Here is a 5605-nt window from a genome sequence, read left to right on the forward strand (position 1 = left end):
TGAAATAAGGTAATGAGTCAAAGAATAATTCTGAATCTGACTCCTTTAGGCAGTGACGTCACTAGGGGGGTGCAGAGGTACAGACCCCAACAGGTGACACTGTCAGAGGGGGTAACATCAAAATGACTGTCTATAAAATTTTTGTGCGGTGTTTCAGCAGAAATTTATTTTTTTTATAAAAGTATCCTTGTAGTTAGTTATAACAACAAAAACGTTTTTCATCAGCCAAGCTTGGTATTAAGCTTACAGGTATCAATATAACTACAAGGCTAAAACTTTATGCTAATTTCCTTTTTGAACCTTCTAATAATACCCTCCGGTAAGAGCTGTCATTATTACCAAATTACAACGACACTTCAAACCACATGGTTTCATCTGCATGCGCCACAAGCAGCACTGTTGTTTTCACTGCTGCCTGTGTCTTTATAGTCGCTGATTTTGTTACATTTTCTGGTGTTCTAGCTAGGGTTTTTTTTTATTGTAGTTAAGCCACCACACATCTGTCAGTTCGTTGTACTGTCGTGGCTTGCGTGTTGCTATGACACTGGAAGCTTTGCCACTGGTATTTCAAATACCAGCAGGGTCACCTTTGGTGGACAGGTTTCAGTGGAGCTTCCAGACTAAGAGACTAGAAAGAAGGACCTGGCAGTCTACTTCTGAAAAAACTGGCCAGTGAAAACCTTACGAACAGCAGCAGAACATTGTCTAATATGTTGTTGTTGTTAGGTGCTGTCAAATCGGTTCTAACTCATAGCAACATTATGTACAACAGAACAAAACACTGCCTGGACCTGCACCATCCTCATGATTGTTGTCATGCTTGAGCCCATTATAGTGCTGGAAAATGAACCCTTAGGTGGGAAAGAGTGGCCTCTTCAAAGTAGAGTCAACCTTAATGATGTGGATGGAGTCACACTTTCAGGATCTTCATTTGCTGATGTGGCACGACTCAAAATCAGAAGAAACAGCTGCAAACATCCGTTAATAATCAGAACATGGAATGTACAAAGTATGAACCTAGGAAAATTGGAAGTTGTCAAAAATGAACTGGAGAGCATAAAGATCAATATCTTAGGCATTAAAAAGAAAAAAAATCCATTGCTGTCAATTGACTCATAGCGACCCTATAGGACAGAGTAGAACTACCCTATAGGGTTTCCAAAGAATAGCCGGTAGATTTCAACTGCCAACCTTTTGATTAGCAGCTGAGCTCTTAACCACTGTGCCATCAGGGCTCCTATCCTAGGCATTAGTGAGATGAAATGGACTGGTATTGATTGGCCATTTTGAATCAGACAATCATATGGTCTGCTATGCCAGGAATGACAAGTCAAAGAGGAATGGTGTCACATTCGTTGTCAAAAAGAATATTTCAAGATCTATCCTGAAGTACAATTCTGTCAGTGATAGGATAATATCCATGCACCTACAAGGAAGACCAGTTAATACGACTGTTATTCAAATTTACACACCAACCATTAAGGCCAAAGATGAAGAAATTGCAAGATTTCTACCAACTTCTGCAGTCTGAAATTGATCAAACATGCAATCAAGATGCACTCATAATTAATGGCTGGTGACTGGAATGTGAAAGTTGGAAACAAAGAAAAAGGATTGGTAGTTGGAAAATATGGCCTTCGTAATAGAAATGCCACAGATTACATTATAGAATTTTGCAAGACCAAAGACTTCTTCATTGCAAATACCTTTTTTCAACAACATAAATGGCCAACTATACCCGTGGATCTTTGCAGATGGAATACACAGGAATCAAATCAACTACATCTGTGAAAAGAGACAATGGAAAAGCTCAATATCATCGGTCAGAACACAGCCAGGGTCGACTGTGGAACAGACCATCAATTGCTCATATGCAAGTTCAAGTTGAAGCTGAAGAAAATTGGAGCAACTCCACAAGAGCCAAAATACAATCTTGACTATATCCCACCTGAATTTAGAAACCATCACAGGAATAGATTTGACACATTGAACACTGATGACTGAAGACCTGAGAGTTGTGGAATAACATCAAGGACATGATACATGAAGAAAGTAAGATGCCAATAAAAAGACAGGAAAGAAAGACCAAAATGGATGTCAGAAGAGACTCTGAAAGTTGCTCTTGAACATAGAATAGCTAAAGCGAATGGAAGAAATGATGAAGTAAAAGAGCTGGATAGATTTCACAGAGTGATTCAAGAAGACAAAGTAAAGTATCACAATGAAATGTGCAAAGACCTAGAGTTAGAAAACCAAAAGCAGAGAACACGATGGGCATTTCTCAAGCTGAAAGACCTGAAGAAAAAATTCAAGCCTAGAGTAGCAATACTGATTTTTTTTTTTATAGGGAAGAGATTGAACGAAGCAGGAAGCATCAAAAGAAGATGAAAGGAATATACAGAGTCACTGTACGAAATAGAATTGGTTGATGCTGAACCATTTCAGGAGGTAGCCCATGATTAGGAACCAATGGTACTGAAGGAAGAGGTCCAAGCTGCACTGAAGGCACTGGCAAAAAACAAAGCTCCAGGAATTGATGGAATACCAACTGAGATGTTTCAACAAACAGATGGAGCGCTAAAGGTGCACATCCATCTATGCAAGGAATTCGAAGGACAGACACCTGGCCAACAGACTGGAAGAGATCCATACTTGTGCCCATTCCAAAGAAAGGTGGCCCAACAAATGTGGAAATTATTGAATAATATCCTTAATATCACAGGCAAGTAAAATTATGTTGAAAATCATTCAAAAGTGGTTGCAGCAGTACATCGACAAGGAAATGCCAGAAATTTATGCCGGATTCAGAAGGCGACATGGAACGAGGAATATCATTGCTGATGTCAGGTGGATCTTGGCTGAAAGCAGAGAACACGAGAAAGATGTTTACATGTGTTTCATTGACTACGCAAAGGCACCCCACTGTGTGGATCATAACAAATTATGGATAACATTGTGAAGAATAGGAATTCCAGAACACTTAATCATGCTCATGAGGAACTTGTACGTAGACCAAGAGGCAGTCGTTCAAACAGAACAAGGTGATACTGCGTGGTTTAAAGTCAGGAAAGGTGTGCGTCAGGGTTGTATCCTCTCGCCATAACTGCTCAATCTATATGCCAAGCAGATAATCTGAGGGGCTGGACTATATGAAGGAGAGAACAGTGCACCAGGATTGGAGGAAGACTCATTAACAACCTGCAATATGCAGATGACACAACCTTGCTTGCTGAAAGTGACGAGGACTTGAAGCACTTAACTGATGAAGATCAAAGACTACAGCCTTCAGTATGGATTACACCTCAACATAAAGAAAACAAAAATCCTCACAACTGGACCAATAAATAACTTCATGATAAACGGAGAAAAGATTGAAGTTGTCAAGGATTTCATCTTATTTGGATCCGCAATCAACGCTCACAGAAGCAGCAGTCAAAAAATCAAATGACATATTGCATTGCGCAAATCTGCTGCAAAAGACCTCTTTAATGTGTTGAAAAGCAAATATGTCATTTTGAGGACTAAGGTGCACCTGACCCAAACCATAGTATTTTCAATTGCCTCATATGCATGAGAAAGCTAGACAGCAAATAAGGAAGACTGAAGAAGAGTTGATGCCTTTGAATTACCGTATTGGTGAAGAATATTAAATATACCATGGGCTGCCAGAAGAACCAACAAATCTGTCTTGGAAAAAGTACAGCCAGAATGTTCCTGGGAAGTAAGAATGGCAAGACATCATCTCACATACTTTGCAGGAGGGATCAGACCTGGAGAAGGATATTATGCTTGGTAAAATAGAAGGTCAGCAAAAAAGAGGAAGACCCTCAAGGAGATGGATTGACACAATGGTTGCAACAATGGGCTCAAGCATAACAATTCTGAGGATGGCACAGTACTGGGCAGTGTTTAGTGCTCTTCTACATAGGGTCGCTATGAGTCAGAACGGACTGACGGCACCTAACAACAACAATATTGTGGTTAAGTAGTATTTATGAACCTATATCAGTAACTTTTTTGAGAATGAAGTAGTAATTAAAAGAAAAGGGGAAAAATCAAAACAGACTTCCACTCAGTTACTCATAAAAAAAATAAATAATAAGGTAACTAACAATGTTGTAATTCAATGCAGAAAGGTTTTAAGAAACAATTTTTTCCTTAGTATTCATATAATCTAAGAAATATTACATTTAAGCAATTTACAACTATATTTACCACGTATTATTCTATGATTAAAATTGACAATAAACTTACATGTATAATAACTGATTATATAACTCTGATAACTACATGAATTGACAACTTAAAACATGAAGTGGGGGAAATGCTATGTTTCTTGATACATGTTTAGAAATATAACTTAAATCTTAAATTCAGCTTTTTTTGTTATTATTGTACTTTAGATGGTTTACAGAACAAACTAATTTCTCTTTAAACGGTTAGTACACATATTGTTTTACGACATTCGTTAACAACCCCACAACATGTCAACACTCTCCCTTCTCAACCTTGAGCTCCCCATTACCAGTTTTCCTGTCCCCTCCTGCCTTCTAGTCCTTGCCCCTGGGCTGGTGTGCCCCTTTAGTCTCATTTTGTTTTATGGGCCTGTCTAATCTTTGGTTGAAGGGTGAACCTCAGGAGTGACTTCATGTCCAGGGGCCATACTCTCAGGGTTTCTCCAGTCTCTGTCAGGCCAGTAAGTCTGGTCTTTTTTTGTGAGTTAGAATTTTGTTCTATATTTTTCTCCAGCTCTCTTCGGGACCCTCTATTGTGATCCCTGTCAGAGCAGTCAGTGGTGGTAGCTGGACACCATCCAGCCGTACTGAACTCAGCCTGGTAAAGGCCATGGTATTTGCGGTCCATTAGTCCTCTCCACTAATCTTTCCCTTATATCTTCAGTTTTCTTCATTCTCTCTTGCTCCTGAAGGGGTGAGGCCAGTGGAGTATCCTAGATGGCTGCTCACAGGCTTTTAAGACCCCAGACGCTACTCACCAAAGTAGAATGTAGAACGTTTTCTTTATAAACTGTTTTTTTTAATTTTAGCCTCTTTAATTCAGTCTTTTTAAAATTTTAGTCTCTTAACTTTCTTTAAGAACATCACCATCTTACAAATATATATATCTGATTTTAATTAAATTTTCAGGTTTTAAATTTGAATTATGGTTTAAAAAATAGCGACACATTACAATTTACATTTGATAGAACATATCCAATTGAATTAAACTTTCTTTTTAATATTGCTAATTTATCTTTTTTATTATTATTATGATGCGGGGATTCTGTATGACCTAGTATGGGAGGAGGCCCATGGGGAGGGTGGGTAACACCAACCCTAGTGACACCACTGCCTTTAGGGGACCTTCCTCCCAGAGGGACATGGACAGCCCGCCCACCTCTCTCCGCGTCCACTCCTACCCCCGCCGCTAGGCTGCGGGTCCGCGCCGCGGCCGACAGAGGGCGCAGAACGGCAGGGTTTCCCGCACGGAGTACTTTGCATAGCGCACCGCGCTGGGCGGCGCTTGGAGGGGTCTCTGAGCGGCTGGGCCGGGCCGGCTGCCGGGCGGAACGCGGCGGCGGGGCTGGCGCTGCGCAGCGGCGGCCGGA

This window comes from Loxodonta africana, chromosome 24 (genome assembly GCF_030014295.1).
Source record: "Loxodonta africana isolate mLoxAfr1 chromosome 24, mLoxAfr1.hap2, whole genome shotgun sequence".
NCBI classification, from domain to species: Eukaryota; Metazoa; Chordata; class Mammalia; order Proboscidea; family Elephantidae; genus Loxodonta; species Loxodonta africana.